Source organism: Gavialis gangeticus, unplaced genomic scaffold (genome assembly GCF_001723915.1).
Source record: "Gavialis gangeticus isolate Ggan-Ray unplaced genomic scaffold, GavGan_comp1, whole genome shotgun sequence".
NCBI lineage: Eukaryota > Metazoa > Chordata > Crocodylia > Gavialidae > Gavialis > Gavialis gangeticus.
This window is the reverse complement of record NW_017729025.1, coordinates 47,878,492-47,901,114: the sequence shown is the minus strand read 5'-3', so window position 1 is coordinate 47,901,114 and position 22,623 is coordinate 47,878,492.

The following is a 22,623-nucleotide window of genomic DNA, read 5'->3' as shown; positions in this document are numbered from 1 at the left end:
TGTGTCTCCCCTAGTGAGGGGGGCAATGTGGAGGCCTGAGTGAAGGGGACAGAGGTGAGTAGCACCAAAAGAGGGGGTGGTGTGGAGCCCTGAGTGAGGGGAGTAGGCCCAGGTTCTTCTTGAGTCATTGTTTTCTCTAATAGATTCCCACATTTTGCTGGTATAACCTGCATTCTTTGTTCCTAAAGATATCACATTGTATTTGGCAATTTTAAAAAGCATATTGTTGAAACTATGATTTTTTTTTCAATACTGGTACAGCTAACATGCTTTTGGACACAACCAGTCTTGTCCACATTAACTTTTTTTATTGCATTAGTTAGAAAAAATGTCTTAGCTGATATAATTTGACATGATCTTTTTGCAAGAGCAAGCATAGCATTAGGAGACATCACTTTAGACATCCTTTAGACTTAGTTAGATTTTCTTAGGCCAAATCCACAATAAAATAGGTAAAATATATTAACATGTATAAAAATGTTAGTGTAGATAATGCAGTTGTTGTGTTAAAACATTGATGTTTGGGCTAAATGGGAGGCTTCCCCCTAGGGTTTCACTCAAACTGCTACCTTGAGTTAAAATTAAAATTTGATCCTAAAATTGCATAAAACATGTAGTCATATAGTTATAGCCAAGAAGAAGGAATTTGGCTTACATTTCTTGGCGATAAAAATCTTTTAGTCAGCATGGAATGTGAAGCAACGGAAGGAGTGTCAGGTCTAATGGAAAATATCAAACTGAAAAAGGTTTTGAAGTACCCATCAGTGGCTTCTCTGATGTCGTTTCATTCATTCATTTATTTATTTCAAAGCATCTCTGCCCAGTAAATTTCATTTACTACCTCTCTCATTTTCACATCTCCCTAATGATATCTGCCCGCTATTTATAATTAATCCAGATAATGACATTCTTGGATATGATGCCACATCTCTGGACACTGAAGTGTGTCCAACATGCCATTAAAATCCCATTAAAGCTTTATTTACCAGTCCCAAATTAAAAATAAACATTGATGGCACATATGAGAGAATACTGATTGCACTGACCTTGCAATGCACCTTCCAAAAATCACAGCAGAAAGCACTGTAATCTCAGCAAAGATGGTATTTTATTTATTTTTTTTATTCTGGGGAAGTATGAACTGTTCATAGGTATGGTGTTCTGACTCCACAATTTTTGTTCTGGTGCTACACAAAAATAGAGCACATTCTCACTGTGCTATACAGAGTACAATGAAAAGTTTCCTGTTTGACAAAGAGCTTTGGAACTTATTTCTGCCTTTGGCAATTTTCAGAAGAGGAGGGGTAGCCCTTCTCTGCCCCTCACCATCTGGCTAGATTTCAATGCTCAAAATTACAAGTTCCTTACCTAAATTTCCACTTCACTTTCAGTTCCCTTCTGTCCTTCCCTATCTCTCATCATCTGATTCCATATCCTTTACCTCCCCACAAAGACAATTCTAGTAGGGTGCAGGGCCCAGGGCAAATCAGCCTATGTGAGGCCTGGATGCGAAGAAGCCAGCAGGGGTGGGGGGAAGAGGTGGTGAGTGGCCAGACATGAAGCCAAGAGCAGCAGCACAGAGTCACCAGCCCTAAGCAGACTCTGCAGGAGGGGCTGTGGCCACTACACTTGGCTCAGTGGGACCCCCTCAAAGCTTGGGGCCTGGGGCAGTTGCCCTGATTCGCCCGCCCCCTAGGGACAGCCCTGCCTCTCCATGTCCACCCAGAACCATAGTTTTACTTTTCTATATTGAAGAAAAATTATCTCATCTCTGTCTTCATTCCCAGCTAATACATCTCCATCCTGACTTTCCAGACATACGCATAAGCCATCCCTCTCACGAGCAGTCCTGTCTATCTTCATAATACTCACCTTTCTCTTTTACCTTCCATACTATATTTATTACTCTCCTTCAGTTTTTTTATTCTTTAAATCACTCCCTCCTTCTAGCTTTTAATAAGTGTACTTCAATCCATTACTATTCTATCTCTTTTAAGCTCCACGAACTGGCGCATTGTGTTATCTCATATTTACCTAATTAGCTAGATGAAGATTTAGAAATAAATAAACCATGATTGAATGTACACACCTAATTATCATGTGACAACTATTGTGTTATTTCAGAGTTGTTAGAAATGCCTGACTGTCCCAGCTGATATGTAGTTTGAGGGTTCTTCATGACGGCTGACAGACTTGGCAATAAGTATTTTTTTAAGGGAAGGGATAGTGCTGTATATTGAAGAATTACTCATAAGGGCACACACTTGCATTCACTTAATATAATTTTTAACTTTAATTAAACAAAAAATAATTCCCGAAGTATAAAGTATTCAAATAGCATTTTTTAGGAACCGATTTTCTTCTCTTTTCTTCTAGTTTAATTAATTAAATACAACTGCAAATGACAGTACCACCTTATATGAACTAATGTTTATTACCCATTTTTCCTAAACATTTTTCAGGCAACAGAAGCATTGTAGTTCATGATGACTCCATTCTTGCCTCTGTGCATGCACCAGGTGATAATGTATTAATTTTTTATCAGATTAGTGCATCATATACAATTTCTCTCTGGCAAATAGCTATGATTTTCCTTGGTGGGAGAAGGAAACTCTTAAAAAATAAACTGTTTTGCAGATAGTTTTGAGGAAATTAATTGGGTGAGGAGATGGAAAGGACGGTCAAATTTGGGGCTAATATTGGACTAGATTTTTACATTCGTTTAAGCAATGTGATGTGAATAAATCACATCATTGTAGGAGTAATCCTGGTGATGCGTTGAGGGAGCACGGAAGGACATGTGCCCCCAACAGCAGGGCAAGGGATTTCAGCCTGACCAGACCCAATGCCCAACAGCAGCAGCAGTGGCAGTGGTGTGGAGTGAGTGGGGCAGCCTAACTGAACCCAAAACCAGGCAGCATTGGCAGTGGTGGTAGCAGCAGCATCGAGCTGCCTCCTGCCCACACCCCACTGCAGCGGTGGTGAGGAGTTGGGCCACCCCCACTCACAACACTTACACATCACCTATGCTGGGAACTTCCCCATCTCTGTATTTTCAAATTTATGATTATACCTCCTGTTTTAGCTCAGTTTTAGCCAATGGGTATGAAGAATTTGGCTAATGGTTCACCAAACTCTTCTTTGCACTCTATCCATATAGCTCTGGAAAGTAAGTTAGAACACTGTTTGCTTATATGTGACTAGGCCCTAAGTCTGTGAAGTCTGAGAAGAAGAGTACAGATGTAGACACAGCTAACAATTGTCACTGAATGAGAACCTGCTTACAACTGTTGCACGGCAGTAGTATTCACATAGACAATGTCCTAGCCTTTTAATTAAAACTTTCAGCTTTTAGGCATAGAAGTATGACGGCTCCAAGACCAAGGTTATGTACAGATGTTTAGAGAGGTTAGGGAGAATTTAGATCATGTAAAAATGGCCACCCAATCTAACTTAGTTCATCCAGGTGTGGACCCTGGTTCCCTAGTTCCTGTATAGAAGCTCAACAAGGCTAGATTAGTCTAAAAGTGGCCTACCCAATCTAATATAACCATACCACAGAGGTAGTCTAAATTAGATCAGGGCTGGTAAGACCAATCTAACTGAACTTGTGTGCAGTTCCCAGCACAACCCTAGGGCTGGGCAAGCCCAGCTGCTGGCCCCAGCCCTGGGGCTGCACTCTTTCTACTGCCAGTAGGATACTTTCAGGCCCCCCAGCACCTTCCCAGATCTCAAATGACCAATCCATGATCATGTTAACTCAACTCACCTCCCTAAACCTGCCAAATCCCCCATCCTGCAAGCCACTCCTGGCTTTACCAGTATTTGCTAGTGCCTGAAGCTAAGGAAGTAAATTGGGGTGAGGTGAGGGGAGGGGCACGCAGGATCAGTGAAGGTTGGTTTTCTGGGGTGGGGGGTAGTTCAAACTGGGGTGAGGGATGTTCAGTGGGCTAAAAATAGCCCCTGGTCCCAGGGGGTGAGAGTCCTCCCTCCCCCTATCCCACCAACCCTATCCTGCAGGGCTGCCAGCTTGCCTGATCTACCCTCCTTCCACCATGATGTACTTCAAACTCAGTCCAAAGTCTAGTGAACAGTGATAAAACTGGCCCCAGAAGTGATCTGCGGTTATGGGGAAGTTTGGTGACATTGGGAGGAAGGATGGAGAGTTCATGGAGAGCTCACCCCCGCTGAGACCATCACTTGTCCCTCCAACACTCCCCCACAGACCCCACTGCCCTCTTTGATCCCACCCAACCATCCTGTACCCCACTAACTCCCCATGGATCACACTATTCCACCCAATCATGCCAAGTCCTCTGAGGACCCTTCCTGCCTCTCAAAATCCCTCAAAGCCCATCCTACTAGCCTTTCCCATCCTGACTGTACATCAGGTATCCATTTTTAACTTGATCTAACCTCCCCCTAACATTCCCAAATGTCTGTGTCTATGTCAAAGAGGAAAAATGAGCACCTAACCCAGCATACTTCACAGAGGGGGAATGGGGGTATGGCACTGCACCCATGATTTGAGTGTTCCAAGGGGTGGATAACTTTGTACTGGGGACATTTTCACTTTTCTGTTTTCCATACTCTCCTAAATATGAGTTCAGTAAACTATAATAGCTTGCAATTGACCAAAGTTTGCAATGTGCTTGCCTTATATGAAGTTACCACAGATGGGAGGAGTACTTGAAGAACCCATGCTTTTGGGTTCATAAAGGCAGGAGGGCATGATGAAGAGCCATCATTGAGCAGGGAGTGAAGGTGGAGATGGTTGTTAGAAAGATAGATTTTACTGAATAAGCAGTACAAGGAAGCTCATTGATAAAAGTTTCAACAAAAGGGGTGGGGGAAGTACACAGTACAGCTGTGGCCATGTACCAAAGTAGTCAGTCGCAGCAGTGGTGGGAGATGAGGAGTGGTGTTATTTGGAATGTCTACAGGACCAATAAGACTTGTGCTATAGGATGCTTGGTGCCTACACATAATGTTGAACCAGTGCACTGTGAACTGGTTCAAAAGAGCACTGGATTTTCCAGGTTCTCTTTTAAACCATTCCATATGGCTTTGTACCAGTTTAACAGACTTATGTCTGTTCATTTCAGGTTTAAACCACATTTAAATTGGGCTAAGTGTTAGATGTGCCCATAACCTATGAGTAGTACTCTCATTTCTTGAATGTGTAATCTGAGTTAGTCCAGCTGCTGACAATTTTTTTTAATAAAGTAGAGGATACATTGATGCCAAATATATCTACCAGATTGGGAAATAATTCAGATTCTTAAAATGCCAAGTTATCTTTTCTCTAGGAATGAGAAGGACTGACATAAAACAGTATTATCTCCAATATCTATAGGGCCAGAATTCTCACAAATGCGCAATATTTTTGTATATATCTAATGTGAAGAGTAATTGCTATCCAGGGGCTTACTGGAATTCTTTGTTACTTATTCTCATGTAGAAATAATCAGGCAGTAAACACAAATCCAACGTAAGAGAACGTAAGATCCAACTCAGATGGACAACTTGAATACTGGCCAATTGCTTCCACATTTCCACATTTCTAATTACGGTCAATAGTATAACATTTTAAGGATGCCTGACACTTTCTCATGCATGCTTGATGTTTTATGTGAAATCTACTGAGTGTTGTCATTCAACGACACAAGAGGAATATGGCAGAGAGAAGATCCATTTTGTCATATTGGCCAATGACAAAAATACAATGTAAATTAAAGTCTTCAAGTTATATGCTATACCATAATAATAACAACAAGAATTAAAAAAACCCATGAGTACCACAATCACCACCACCACAAAGCAATATGCAATAGCTAAGTTTTATTATTATTCTCTAAAAATGCCCTCTCAAAGGTGTCAAAACACTTCACAAACATTGGTGATTTTTTCCTAACAATATAATTTTGAAAATGTTGGCTATTATTATAGCCAAGGAAACTGAAGCAAAGAAATGGAAGAGGTCATAAAAAGGGCAGAGTCAGAAATAGATCCTAGATTTCTTGATTTTCAGTCCCAGGTTTCTCCCACAAAAACATTTGATTTCACTTTAAAAAGTCAGAAAAAACACTGAAATTTTTTTTAAAGAAAAAAATGTCCACACATGTATTTTCAGATTCATTCTCATTAGTAATGCTTTCTGGTGTGTATGTTTTAATTCCCCAAAGGGAAAGACAGAGGACAAGAGTAAATGTCTCAATAAATTCTTTTAAAATACTCTTGCATAATTCATGCTTATTCTCAGAAACTGTAAAGCCAATTTAAAATGCCAGAAGATATTTTTTAATGCTTCAGTGATCACCAGTTGTGCAATTGAATGTCACCAAAATAAGGAAATCTAGTGAAAACCCTTTGATAGATAATTAAGAATGTTCATTTTCAAGATGTCCAAAATATTAGCAAGATTCCTGAATTCTCTGACAAGGCCTATGTTTGACATTTAGAATCTAACATGCACTGTAATATTTTTTTCTAATCCTTAAATAACCTTCAACAGTGCAAACATTTAACTATTGAAAGATCATATGAGATAAATAGCGTGTCACAATCAAGTGCAGAAGTCAGTGTTTAAAGATCCCCCATGGAAAACTGTAAAATTGAATTTTCTGGTATTTCTTTTGTTTTTATTATGATAAGTGAGAGACCACATCAGTGGCGATGAGTAGGGGATGCACGGGAGTGTACGTGCACCCCCTGAGAGAACTGGTACACCATTTGACAGACCACGCTCCCTGCTCAAGCAACGGGCAGAGGGGGCAGGCAAGAGCACTGGTGAGCGCTAGCTGGGGAGTGGGAACACCACAGCCACTTCTGGGAGCACCACGGCCGCAGCCACTTCCAGGAGCACTGTGGCTGTTTTGCAGTTGGTGCAGTTGGCTGCGGGGGGACCCCCCCCTCCAGTCACTGACTGGTTGCTGGGGGGGTGGGGCACATGCCCCACCTGATTAAGGCAGCACCAGTTCCCCATGGATCACATTAAAAAATTAAACTCAAATTCCAAGGGAAATAATTTTTAGTGCAAGATCTCTTTATCTCATATTCTTTGTTCAAACAGGATCTAAAATAAATAGGTAGGTTTCTGCAACCTACACTAATGCTTTGGAGCACCCTGTCTCCATTTAATGGTTAGAGCATGTGTAGAAATTTATGAGTCATGAAATGGACCCTTAACTTTTTACAGACAGACATCTGAGGTTCAAGTCCTGAAAACAACCTAGGTAAAAGCATTGTTGTATTTCTGCTAATTTTAAATATTTCAGTGTAAGCAGGATTTGTTGTGGTGATTTTCGTGGCTTGATTTTAAAAAATTCTTTGTAATTATTGAAACATCAACATTGTAACATCATAAGAATAATATATAAAACTTAAAACTAGATCAGACAAAGCCTTGGAGAATACACTGTAACAAATAATCTTGTTTTAACTGAAATATTGACTAGATCTCTAATGATTCTTTTAATTGATTTATTTATATCTTGTTACTGCCCATTTTGTACTCTAGAAAATTCCTCTGAATGAAAAAATATAACATGCTACAGGGGCATTTGAGGTTTTATAGCAATTATTGAATTATTGGCAAGTTATCATAAGCCAATATAAGCAATCTTTCATAAATTCTAGCCATTTCCTCATGTATTTCTTAAAAATATCAATACAGCAAAATATTGAAATGCACGCCTATCTATAATCATGTAGATGGTTATGATTGTAGCAAAGCAGGGCTGGAAGAAACTTCAGGAGATCATCCAGCGTAGTCCCCTGCTCATAGCAGCACTATACCATCTGAGCCAAACATCTGTCTAATCTTGTCTTGAAAATTTCCAAGGATGGAGATCCACAGGTGCTTTCTTCAGAAAGTTCTTTTTAATCTCCAATTTAAATGTCTTTTGCTTTGTTTGATGCCATCGATCCTAGTCCTGTCCTATACAGTCACAGTGAAAAGTGTATCCCCATCCTCCATTCAGTGGCTCCCAGTGAATTATTCAAACACTGTAATTAAGCACACATTTAAGAGTCAGATTCAAGATCTAGGTCCAAAGCACCTAATGAAGCTTAGCTGGAATTCGGTCATCTAAATCCAAAGTCCTGGTTCAAAACACAAAGAAAAAAACAAAGCAAAACAAAAACCTCAAGATGCCCGCACTGTAAAAACCTTATTTTTTACTCTAAGGGCCTTGTTACATGGTACACTTTGAGCTACTCAAATGTTGATCAGTGTTAGTGCTAACTTGCATTTGGAAGTCACACCTTAAGGCTCAAAACCTTCTCTGACTGTCCCTGACCTGCAGAGCTGTGACTTGCCACTGGATTAGGGCCCAGACTAGGAGCTATAGCTGTGAGTTACCACTGAGCTGGTGAGCCAGGACAGGCTACTGTTCCTGTTCTAGGTGTGGTATGTGTGAGATGTAGGGGGGTGGGGCAGGAACATGAAGCTGGAAGTGAATTAATAGGATGGGGTGGGTAATGAAATGGGAAGTGGAAAGGAAATGGGAATAGTGGAACAGTGGTGAAATGAAAGTAGTCAGTCACAGAAGAATAAAATAAAAAGCAGTTAAAAAAAAGAATATAAAAAGAAATACAGAGGAAGTTAATTAAAGGACTCATATTTTAATAAATTGGGATTGGGGTGTGAGGGTGCTGGTCATGCTTCCCTGGGTGGCTCAGAGCTGGGAACACTCTGGATTTAGTTGGGAGCTGAACTTGTATTTTTTAGATTACAGTTCTGATATTAGACACATCAGTACTCCCATACACCAGCTTAGGTACCTAAATCCTTTATTGGATCTAGCTTCAAAGTGCATCCCTGGATTAGGATCTCAATGCTTGGAAGAAAAAAAAAAGTTTTCCTCCAAGCAGAAGGTCTAGGTTCTGGAAAGTCAGTAGAAATGGATTCCAAAAGGCTGGTAGTTATTATTTTTTGCAGCTAAATTGGTAGCCTTATAGTAGAAGTGACTTTGATATGTAAGAAGCAGAAAACTAGTTGGAGAGGGGGTTTTTTTGGTTTTGTTTTATGTTTTTCAGAATAATTACATAATCCCAGATATATATATGCAAGGGGATGAATTTAACTCCTGTCTGCTAAGGAGTTAAATTCTTGCCTCTAACAGCCAGCTATATCTCTAACCCCTGTGACTACACAGATAAATAGACACCTGAGGAACAGGTTGTCTGCATGGGAGCTTAATTGAAGAGCAGGAGTCCTTGGGTAGGGTGAAGAGGGGAATGTTAATGAGACTAATTGGCAGCTTAAAACTTGTTCCCAAGGCCAGATGGGAAAATATAAATTGGCTACAGTGAGTGAACAGAGAATAGCAAGGGTGTAGCTAGTAGTTCTTTGCTGCACATGAGTGTGAGTTGTTTAAGATTAATGTTTGTCTTTATGCTGAGTAAGGCTGTTATTTCTGCTTGGGCTAAAGCTAGGATAAATCCTTTCTCCTCATACATACTTGCTATAAGGATTGACCTATGAATTATATAGCATACAGAAAAACAAACAGGAATACAAATAGGCTGGGTATTAAAGCACTGATGAACTTCAGAGCAGTCTAGAGTGCAGTGGCTCTGCTGAGTCTCTAGTATAGCTGAGAGAGAGCCCAGAAAATATGATTTTTATCCTGAGGCAAGGGGAATTCTTTAAAAGTAAAAATAGGGTGCTTTGGAGGGACCATCTCTAGTAAATGGGCCTTTCTTTGAGGCAATTTTTCTAAAAGCAGATTTGTTCATTACTACTGGTACAGACATCATTTTAACAGACCCCCTTCTGTTATTTAAAAAAAACAACACAATAATGGATGTTATGTTCACTATAAGGTTTCTTATGGTAGGAAATGGGGAGCTCCTTTCTTCACTGAAGGTAATAATAATAATAAAAAAGTTTTATGCTAAACTATCCTGTTGAGCAGTGTGGGAGAGGGTAGGGAGGAAGAGCAGGAAAAACATCACCAATGGAAATCCAAAGGAGGTATGTAGCAGCCATAACTTAACTATGCTTCCTAAATAGGCCCAAGATGGCTTATGTAAGCTTTAGCTGCGAGCAGGATGCTTTGCAAATTTGTCTCTGCCACAAAAAGAAGATGGGGCTGAAGGAATTTCAAGTTTCCCTAAGAGCTGGGACTTGCATTTTTGTTAAAGATGGAGAGGACAACAGGAATGTTGTAACGCAATCATGGTTTTCCTTGAAGGGGAAGTAGGGTAATGGTGTCAGGGGAAGTAGGAAAAAAGATGTGTGAAAATAGGAAGTTGGTAGTACTTGAGCTGAGTTGACTTCCTCTAATCCATGTCTGCTAATTAAAAGCAAGTATCTTGAATATAAATTGCAGCAGCAAAGTTAATTTAAAGCTACTTAGCAAGTCATAAAACAATGATGAGCCATGGCTACTGTAATGAACTAGGTACATATATCTACTTTACATGAAATAAACTCTGAAGTGGTCAGCTGTAGGAAACTGGCCATATACTGAGATAGGGTTATGGATGTTCTTGTTTAGATCAGATGGAAGAGTTTATTGGAGCAGGACGTAAATCCTTTGTTTTATGTCAGGTATCCAGGTTGTAGTTCTAGTGGTCTAGAGGCAAAAGGAATCGCATTTACACCCGTTCTGATTCCTTTTGCTTTAAGCATGAAATTTCAGGTTGCAGCAGAGTGGCAAGGAGTATGAATGGCTAAACCATTTTTACCCTTATTTGTTCAGTGGGGGAAATAGTAGTCACAAAGGGAGCTGTAACACTAAATGCTAATTTTTAAAATATGATTGCCTACCTTACATCCTTTCATCCTGCCTTTAAGCTGATAATTGGCAATGCAGATACTATAAAGGAAGACCTTTTAAACTTAAAGATCTGTTCAGCAAAGACCACCTTTTTCAACAGACAGTTCATGTCACAGCTACCTGCCATGTTGATAGTGGAAGAAATAACAGGTGCTGGGTTGCATTTAGAAACACGTATGCTGAGTTGCAACCTTCTGGCTGGCTTTACTTTGGTAGTTTTCATTCCAGAGGTATCTATACAGCAAACTCCCTTCTAACTCAAAAAATCTGCTGATCTTTCCACAAACACAAATCAAAGTGAAAAATAGACTGCCAACCTGCATTACTGTAGAAGGGCAGGAACAGATCAGATAAGATCAGCAGAAATGCATCATAAAAGGAGTTGATAGGAATTAAATTAGCTGAATCTCTTATTTTTATAAAATATTTCTCCTACTTTGCAGGTGTAATCAGGAATGACTCCCTATAAAAATGTTCAGGATATAATGGGGGGGAGAAAAGGGATATGCTTCTTTAAATGAGCCTAGACAAATAAGAAATTGTTTTAGACCATTTTACTCTCTATGGTATTTTCCTGTGCTATTTGTGTCTAAATGATACAAACACAAAAGCTTCCTGAAGCTTAGAGCTAGTTCATTTTAATGTGCTGCTTTAAATTTTAAAACTAGACTGCCAACTTTAAAGTACTCTTAACAATTATTTTCCCATTTGTTAGGATATTGAATCAGCTTAGAATCCCTAGCAGTGCTGTTCTTATTTTTTGTTAACCACCCAAAATGTGCTCAGTGTTGTACAATACTCAAATTATTTGCCTTGCTTTCTAATTCATGTTATTTTTTAACTTAAGCTGGGGAAGAAATCAGGATTTAGAAATTACATCACTGACGATATGCAGCATACTGATATCTTAATTCTCTTGTTGAAATGGGTGGTAGGGCAAAATGTTTCTGTAAATGTTGAAATGTGTTTAGATGAAGTCAGAGACTTATTATGTTTATTTGTCTATGATCTTTTCTAGCAAGTGAGTTAACTGGCTGCTGATGTTCATGGGAACACCCAATTTGGGAGTAAATATTGAGGGAAAACAAGCATCAATCTTTTTTAATATTTGGGACTGAAACCTGATTCTAATCCAGATTCATGTAGTTGCAATATTGACTGATGAATAATTGCCAAGAGATAAAGAATTATATGGTGAATAATTTAAAACAAATGTTTCAGATAATCAGATACTATAACTATGTTTAAGAAACCCACCCTAGCAGCCAATTCACAGTTCGAATAACAGGCAAAACACATTCAGTGCATGAATTGCTGTAAAATATGCATGCAGTTTGACAGAATATTTTTGTAGGAGTTGATGGGGCTCTCTAGACCTATTTTATGTCTGTGTGAATATTTGCTGCTGTTAACTGAAGAGCACCAAGATGTAGAAAAGTCAAATTCAGAAGTAAAAAAGCAACACACAGCGTGAAGCTCAGCAGGGTGTTTAACTTTGTCCTTCACTGTTGCTCTTGGTACCAAAGTTGCTCTAGTTAATATCTCTGCTTACCCCTTCTGCTGTACTCAGTATTATTTGCATTCCTGGCAGTTGAATAAATTCTCTGGCCTGTTGTTACAGTTGCATAGTAAATGTCTACCTCAGGAAAATACTGGGAATTCTAAAAGCAAAAAGAAAATGACCCGAGACAAGTGTACGGTGCAATGCCTAAGGGTCTGTGCACAAGGAAAAAGATAGGAAGGTGGTCCAGCTTTGCTAATGGCCAAGAATCTTTACTTGTTTAACTCCTAACTAACTACATACTCACTGTAACGTGTCAGGATCAGTGAACTCTGAGCAGGCAAAATAGGCTTGGAAGGAAGCAAGTAAATTGGAGGTAGCTCCAGCAAAATCAAAGGGTAAAGTCAGAATAAGAGTAAGGAGAATTAGCGCAGGATGGTGGCAGGGGAAGAACAATGGTGGGGGTAAAATGCATAGGATTCTCAGATAAATAATTGGTAGAACAAGGCAACCTAAAGCAATGCAGATGCAATCCTCTATAATTGTCATGAATACCAGGAAAGGAGGGGGTGGGGGGAGCAGCAGAGGAGACCCAAGCAGATAAAATCACACATCAGCAAAGTTACTACAAATCACTGAAAACCATTGGAGCTTTCTGAATTGGCCTGATGTCTAGTTATGCCAGCACCTCCTGAGAGGTTTGTTCATCTGTTTGTTTTAATTATGGAAATAAAAACTTAACCCTGTCAGGAAGAAAGGTTGTTCATTTGTTTTTGTGTTTTGTTTTTTTCCCCTGTTGACACTTTAAAATATGTCAAAATTCCTGGAGACCTTAGCTTCAAACAATTGTCTTTAGCTTTTAGAAATCTTTGTGTCATGGCTGTGATGGAGGCAGAAAAATCATAGTTCTTCGCTATAGCATAAGAAAAAATGCTGCCTAATAACTTTGTTTATAAGCATGTACAGAAAATGAAGCAAAAAACCAAAAGGGGTAGAGAAAGATGGAGAGATATAGCTTGCAGGTCTTCAGTCCTTTGGCAACAAGCATATACATGGAATCACAAATAGCAACCAGAGCCCCACTAGTTCATGCCCTAGCAGTAGAAGAAAGCACAGACAACATTCATGGCCATTACTACCAACCATCAGAGGGTGAATTTGCTATATCATCCTGTGTACTGAGCAGGGCATCTGCATTATGGGAGTACATGATCCAGTGCACCTGGTTCTGTACAGGCTGCCCATAGATTTTAGGTAGGTTTGCCCTGCTTGTTATGACTCAGAACCTTAAATGGCCTTAGGCCAATCTCCCTATGGAATAGCCTCTTCTCCTATGCTTTGTTGCTTTAGCAACAGGCAGCAGAGGCTCTTGAGCTGGATGAGAGATGTAGTGACTGCTAAGGTATCCTCTGTGTAGAGCCCCAGACTGCCCTTTGGTCTAAAGTAACCTAAATGTAGTGACCTTTTGGGTACTGTGCCCAAGGCATCATTTTTGGGATCAATACCTATAGGGATGGACAAGAGATTTAAGTGGCTGACTATTTGAGTTCTTGTTTGAAATGATGATTTCAATACTCGCTGGGATTGCTGAAATGAAAGTACGCAGCCTGAAAAAGCTCTAAACTGCTGTAGAAGACAGTAGAAGTCCTAGTCTTTTTAAACCTATTACCCTGGTTCTTCACTGATTCCCCACTAAATAGAAAGTGAACCTCCCAGGTCTCTGTTCGTGTATAGGTATTGGCTTCCCGATTTGGACTCGAGACCACCCTTGGCAGCTATATACCACTGACACAGTGCAATTACCAGCCAACTGGAGGAGAGAAGGACAGAAGTTTTGGGGAGGTTGGGGAAAAACTATAGCACTTATTTCTAGAACAAATAAGAATGACCACTAACCTCAGAACTCTCTGATCTAAATGCAAAGTTTTAATTTCCCTACAGGGAATTTCTTCCTTCAGAAAATCCTCATAAATAAAATAGAGACAAAAATGAAACAAATATTTCCCCTCCCTAGAGCATCCCTCTAAAACTGTTATTACCAATTATGAAGAAGAAAAAATATCTTTTATATACTTCCTGATGTGCTCAGATAATATCGTGATGAATGCAGTGTAAGGTCCTAAAAGGACTCTGATGGCATTACAGCCCAGATCAGTCTCTGAAGATAAATGAAAATGGCTGCTGCCCAAATGTCACTTTCTGGAATCTCTGAGGAAAAAGTGGGAGTTTTAGCCAGGTTATTATTGTATCTACTGCTCCCAAGCTTTCTAACAAATTTTAAGAGAATCAGCATGGTTATTTGGATGTCGGTTTTTATAAGACCATCAGAATTAGAGGAGTTCCTGTGCCTTGAACAGCAAATTGACGGGCACTAAAATAAATTGGAAATGCTTAAAAACATCAATGTTTTCTTACAGCAACATTCTTAATAATATGATACAACACTTCATGGGTTTGTTTGTTTTTTTAAGTCCTAGAGTGAAAATAAATAATTTCTAGAACAAGCTTGCAGGAGTTTGTTGGGCAAAGGAGTTTGCTGTTTCTTAAACCTATCAAGAGAAATACAGTGTACTTTGCATGTTAATAGGAAGCCATTCCAACAGTCGGATATCTGAGATACAGTTCTTCCATGTGCTGAGAAATGTTGTTGTTTCTGTTGAGGATGCCTTAGGCCTTAAGGAAACATAAATTCTCTGGTGCATATTAAGAACTAGAGAATGTGCCTGGGATGGAATATTAAAGGATCCAAGATCAACCTGAACAGAAAGCATAGAATTAGCTGTGAGAATCATTGAGACAATGGGAAGAATCCTTTCCGTGCACATATTAGAATGAAAGGTTTTCAGACAAGTTTCACTGCTTCATGTGTATTTTGATACCACCTACAAACCTGTCTTTCCATGTGATGGAACTCCTACAGCACTTTATACGTATTGATAAATCCAGAGTAATGCATATGAGGAAAAATAACCCCAAATATACATGCAAAATGCTGAACTCTGTACTAGTTGTTACCACACAGGGAAGAGACATTGGAGTCATTGTAGACAGCGCTCTAAAATATTAGCTCACTGTGCAGCAGTGACCAAGAAGCCAATATAGTATAGTGGTAGATTTCCTTAGGAAGAGAATTGAAAACAGCATGGAAAACACATCACATGTATGCAAGATGCAACCACACTTTGAATACTGAGGTTACTGATGGTCTTCACATCTTAAAAAGGATGTAGTGGAATTAGAAAAAGTACAGAGCAGGTTACAAAGATGATCAGGATATGCATACCAGTAGAGACTGAAAAGTTTGGAAATAGCAGACTGAGAGGGTGATGTGACAAAAGTTTATAAAATCATTAAGGGTGAGAATAAAGTCAATGAGTCATTGTTATTCAATGAGTCCCAGAATAGAAGAATGAGGGCGTGAACCTGGAATTATCATGATGTTGGGTTGATGGTTTTTTTACACATCTTAAATTAGCTTATTGAACCCAGTTGCAACAGGAGGTTGTAGAAACAGGTAGCAATGAGATTCAAAAGGAGATTAGGCAAATTTGTGGACGACACTTTCACTGGGAGATGATAATTAGAATAGTCATTGATATATGTTTTGACATCTCTAATCAATGATGGGTGATGCCAGGGAGGGCATGACAGGGGATGGGTCATGTTCTTATATATAGCAAGGAAGAATTTATACACAGACTTTGTTCTTACAGAAGTGGCTAACTCAAACCACAGTGTTTGGATCAGGATCCAGTTTCACCCAAAGTTCTCATCACGTCCTTGGATTACATTCGGGTTCGAACCAAAATGAATGAATGAGCATACCATGTACACTAGGTCTGGACTGTTGGAATTCCAACTGTATGACATTGTTTTAGGCCTGAAAATTAAAATCCAGATTATCTATATTCAACTGCAAGCACTCACCTAATACATTTTGCATGTAATAGCAGGTTCTCAGACTCTTTTGGTGAGTTGAAGTTGGAGTTGTGTGAATATGCCAGAAAAGTATAAAATATTTGCTGGTTTTTAAATATCAGTGTCCTGTTTGATTGTTGTTGTTTCAGATAAACTAGACAGCAGATCTAATTGGATTGAGAAAGGAAAAGTAAAGAAAAGAACACACTTCAGAAAGTTTTATTTTAAAATATTCTCAGAAGATAAAAATTTTCTCCTACAACATGATTCTTAGAAATATTCTCATACAGTCAGGTAACAGAAATATACTATGATGTATATAGAGTTCAATCAAAATTTTGAATACCATTTGCTCAGTGAACATTTTCTCACCAAAAAGAATTATCTGCATAGATGTAGGGGAAAAAAATCAGTGACCAATTTTCAGTATTGAATAAATTCAAGAAAATTATCAGATGTTCCAGCAGAAATCATGAACAGAAAAATGATTAAATCAATATAATAAATCATCCACTTTGAATGATTTGTTCAGTTCTAGTCAGAATAATGGATTCTGAAACAGCAAACCCATGAGATTGAAAAAAGACAGGCCCTGGCTTTCCCTTCTGCTTATACAATTGCATTTGCTTGTGATAACCATACCCACAACTACAAATTTAATATTATATTTCTCAACATGGAAATAACACTATATTATGGTATAGGAGCTCATATACTTCTCAACATGGAAATAACACTACATTATGGTATAGGAGTTTCTGTACCTATTATGCTAAGCTTTACCACAGCAAAATGAATTAATTAATGTTATATTTCTTTGAGCATATGGTAGAGGGATTTGGTTTGTGCACTGTAAATGTTTATACTCTTGTAGTACCAGAGAATTTGTCATCATCTTGGAGAGTTGGAAGCTTGTGTGTTAAAGCTATGAGAATATAAGTTGCTTTAACTGGTGATTTCCCTGATGTTTACTGATTGTGTTAATGAGATGAGAACTTGAGCAATCTCGTGCTTAGCAAACAAAGTCCTTTTGTCTGGAGTAACAAACCATTTAAGGCTAGCAGAGGGCAGCCAGAAAGCAAAAATAATTAATACTAGCCAAAGGGCTTAAATAGAAAAAGGAGAGCTTTACTACATCACAAGAAAAACAAATACTAGAAAGACAATAAACATATTAATAAATAAGAAGGAAGACAGAATTGAATATAGCTCTAAAAGGGGTGAGGTGTTGAACTCCTTTTTAAAATCAGTATTTTAGGAAAACAAATTTGGATAAATGCAACATAAGAAAGACCTTGTAAAGTAGCTATTGATTCAAAACTTTAAGGGTATACTTGGTATATTCAAACATCTCAGAGTACAATAGCCCAAGCAGACTGTATTAATGGAACTCATTAACAAACTTTATAGCTAGATACCAATCTTGAGGGTGCAGAGAAGGAAACATATATATTATTTCTGATGTTCCAAAGAAAGCTCAAAGAAAATAACCAACTCTGTTTTCACGGTGCTTCTTAGCAGAGCATGGTGTTTCTTTTAGAATTCAAATACTATGTCTTTTTCATTCAAACACACCATGGAAGCTCTATTTCTGTTCCACATACAGTTGAAATCCCATATAATTAGCTATGGAAGGGACATGTACCATAGCAAGCTCAGGACTGGCAACATATAAAAATGCAAAAAAAATCCCACCCAAAACCACATAGCTTATCTGTCACATCATTTCAGGGATTTCGTTTTTATCAGTATTATAGCATCATAGGCTTCCAGTTGTATATAGAAGATGAGAACCTATAACCAGATTCTTAACATCTCAGTTTACACCAGCATAAATCCTGACCATTTCAATTCACAGCAGCTTCCTATACATCAAGTGAGATCAGAAGCTGGCCATACCTTGTGAAAAACTTGTATCTATTTCTTATTAATTTTTTGGAAGAAAATAAATCATGAAAAACAAGAACTCTGCAGAGGTGATAGTTTCAAGTTCAGGTACTGTGTACAGAAGTCAAGAGAAAGCATTGGTAAACTGAACAGTAGTTAATGACTAATGCATTAATTAACAGACTAAGGGAAATCCATTAACATTTTGACCACCAGTGGTTAACCTGTTGTCATAACTAATTTTCAGGGCATTAAAAGCTGTTATAAACTATATTCACAAGAGCCCATTGGTTATTTTCCTGGCTGATAATATTAACAGTTATGTCAACTGGGTAATCTCTTCAATAATTTAACAAAAACAGATATTAGGTTCAGTTGCCCTATAATTAAAACAAAATCCCTAGTTTTGAACAGCAGAAACAGTGTAGAAATCTGTTTGTTTATGGGTTTTTATACAGAGCCTGTCATTGTGGGATCTAAGTGTTAAGAGAAAGTATACACTTTTTTTGAAGAGTACCTTTTCATACTTATCTCAAAATACTTTTAGGAGAAAGAGCCATATAGTTACTTGTTTCTTTTGGTTAGCATTGTCATTACAGAACAACTTCAATAGGTTCAATGGTATCTCAAGTTAACCTTAATGGACTGTAAATATATTACTAGGCAAACACTTACGTAGGGCCAAATCCTCGTTTTCATACGTTATAAGTCAAGGATAGGTTCCATGCTTTTTTGTCAGTTGTCCTTCTACTGCATCATCTCATATTGTTATATCCTGATGTATATGTATAACTCATCTGCCACATATGAAAATGTTTGAGAGATGTTACTTATCTTAAAGCAGCCTAAAGTAGGCTAGTTCCTAGACTCCTTTCCTTGACTAAGCCTCCCCAGGAACCTGGAACTGAGATGCTGCAAAAGCTACTGAAGGGAAAGTAATGGCAAGGTAAGTGGCCAGGCTTAGAGATTTCACTGTACTTCTTGCCCAACATCTTTTTTCATACTTTTATGTAAAGCAAAAGACTAAACAGGCAGCATATCACTAGGTGCCATATTGTGACAGTTTGCTTAATCTCTGTTTGCAACTTGCTGAATTTTCTAATTCATCTGAATGTATTTAATATTAATTAATTGGAATGTATGATATGGATGTATTCCTGATGTCAGGGTTGTCACACATCTCTCTCCAAGCAGAGACAATGGAGAGGCATTAAACCTTGAGGCCTCCATTCGAATGAAAGGCCTCTGTTCAAGTAAGGGGATTGCTTAGGATCAAAAACCAGTGCAACAAAATTTGTTTTCAGGGACAGGCTTTAGAATAATGAAATTTCTCTAGAAACAGGAAAAAAGAAGCAAAGTATTGATACTTATCTTGAAAACCACAGTAATGGTGTTGGTCAGATGTACAAAGGAAATTTGGGTAGTAGTCTGAGAAATGAAAGGAGAACTTGGACAACAGGTCTGTTGTGATAGTGAGTGGTGGTGTTTATCTGAAGGATCACTTAAAGATTAAGGAATCTGGTTGTAAAATAAAGAGATTGGATGACTTGTTAGAGGAGTCATGTGCAGAAATAGGAATTGTCAACTGCAACCTAATTGCAAAGAATGGTCAAGAGGGTAAAGGAAGACCCATAGCGAATCATAAAGGGCTAGAAGGGACTTCCATAGGACTTCTAGTCCACTGCCCAAGGCAGCATCATCCCTATTCAAATCATCCCATACAATTCCATAATCTCTTTTAGAAAAACCACAGAGTCAACCATGACATAACACAAAGCATTAACACCTGAACCTGCCACAGGTAGAGTGGAGATCCATGGTGGCCAATGTCTTGCTTCTGTAAAAGATTGTTAATATACACCCAAGAGATCCAAGGAGGGCCCCCACTACAGAGGGAGGCAAAAAAACACACAGTCCACACTGGTTTGACCATGGGGTAAAATTTCTATCTGACCCCAAATATGGTGATCAGTCTGACTCTGAGTGGAAGAGCAACACCCTCTACCTGGGAATCTCTGGCCTTAAATTCCAGCAACAGTATTGGCACATCCTAGTCAAAATGCCCAGCCTTGGCTGCAGCAAACATCTAATGCCTCTGAGGAAGGCTTAAAAAGACTCCTGACAGATGTAGCAGGAAGTGGAGGGGAGGGGGCTGGAATTCCCACCCAGTCCCATGCAGAAATCAGAAAAGCCCAGAAGCATGGGAAATACCCATAGTAGATAATTGGCAAAGTTATACCTGTATTATCCCTGACTAGTGGCTGTCCAACCTCTTCTTGAACACCTGCAGTGATGGAGAGTCTACAATTTCCTTAGGCAGTCTATTCTACTGCATCAGTGTTCTAACAATGAAGATTTGTGTTTTCTCATATCCACTCATACCTACTTTGTTTCAATTTCAAGCTATTGGTCTGCATCCTAATCCCTGCAGAAGGCAGAAAAGGTATTTCCCCCCCTTGTTATGGCTTCTTTCAAGTATTTGAACACAGCTACTACATTCCCTCTTCTGTGCATTTCCACAAGTTGAACATACCTACTAGGTCCTTCAGCCTCACCTCATGACTTGTTTTTAAAGCTATTTGTCATCATTGTAGTGCAGCTCTGGACCCTCTCTAATTTCTCCACATCTATTTTACAATGTGGAGCCAAGAACAGCACACACTATTCTAGATGAGGCCTAACCAGTGCTGAGTAGAGGCACTATTACCTCCCAAGTCTTGCACCTAATGCTTCTATTGATGCATCCCAAAATCTCACTTGCTTTTTGTGCAGCTGCATCACACTGTAGACTCATTTGAGTCTGTGATCTACCAAGACTCTCAGATCCTTCCAGGTGTCATTCATTTTGTAAGTGTATTTTTGATCCATTTTGTATTTGAATTTTTTATTCTTCTTCCTGAGGTGTATCAAACTTTATCTTGTTAGCTTCAGCCCAGCTTTCCAATCTGTCAAAATACTTATCTGCACTTCCATCATCAAATGTGTTCAATCTTCCCCAGTTTTGTCACCTCCAAAAAAAACAGGGAAAGTCATGTAGAAATTAATTATTTTGTCAAGATCTACATCTTGCTTAGGCAGGATAATGTATAAACAGTCTTTGGTGTTTTTGGAATTCTGGGTAACTCTGAGATGCAGAGATTATTGGGAAAATATCAGTGAACAGCACTTGTCATTTTTCTTACTATTTTTAACAAATAATTTACCACTGCCAAGAAGACAGAAAAAATTGTCTCCTGTTTGTACCAGGTATTTAAGTAACCACTTTTGATCTTGTGACCTACAGTAGAGTTAATCTACATTTCCATTTTCTCCTGGCTTTTCATTAGCTTTGTCAAGGATGATCTCATCAGGAACATATTTTGCAATATGAGTTCCACTGAGCAATTCAAAAATCTTTCATGGATTCCAAAACTAGTATTTATTCAGCAGGATAAAAAGGAAATCCTCGCCTAAGGTCAATCCTTTACCAAGTCCTTTTGATTTTGGTTAGCAAAGCTAGAATCAATCACTGCAGTAAAACCTTCAGTTTAGATTTCCTTTCCCTCTGCTGTTCCATTTACTACTGAATGACTGTAAATATGCAGCAGGGCAGCATTGAGCAAAGGAGAGAGACAGTGCTCAGCCGTGGGCAAAAGCGTATCAATTCTGTTCTGTTTTCTCCAGCCGCCCATATGATTTAATGATCTAAACCTTCTGTTTTCTTTCACACATGCACATTCCCTAAGGAACACTCCCCCCTAAAGTCATTTAGGGTGAAATTCATCCTGGTATGGAGGGTCAGTGTAAGGTCCTGCTCAATGCAGGTTGCTTAGGAAGAGGGGAAAAAAGCAGAATGATCACATGGGAGAGTAGGTCTGGCAACATGCAGAGTGCTGGAATTACATGGACTAGTAAAGAGGTTATGAAAGGATTAGAAAGAAAGATATAAGGTTTTTAAGGGTTTTTTGTTTGTTTGTTTGTTGTTGTAGATTGGGTGGCCTTAATATTTCTCTCACATTGTGGCTGTTGCTTGAGGTCCCACATGGCATGTATTGGGTTTGCAAGGGAGACCGTCTTCTCTGAGCACCTCCCAACCTTGTCAGTATATAGCTGAAGAATTCAGAGTTGGTGAATATTAAATAAATTCCACCCTATTAAATTCCTATTTAGGAGGGGCAAGCAGAAGTGCTCTGGGATACAAGGGGGCCATGGGGAGAGGGATCTAACGGTGGGGGTCTACTACAGACCCCCCAACCAAGGGGAGGAGCTGGACCAGGAATTTTCAGGCCAGCTTGCAGAGGCACTTAAGGCAAGGGATGTAGTTGTCATGGGTGATTTAAATTACCCGGACATATACTGCGAGGAACAGTCAGCCAGGTCAGACCATTCCAGGAGGTTCCTGGCCGAGATACAGGACTTCCACTTAATTCAGGAGGTGCACAGTCCCACCAGAGGAAATGCCCTGTTGGACCTGGTCCTGGCCACAGGTGACGACCTGGTAAGGGGCCTCCAGGTTCTTGACCACCTGGGTGATAGTGATCATCGCTTGCT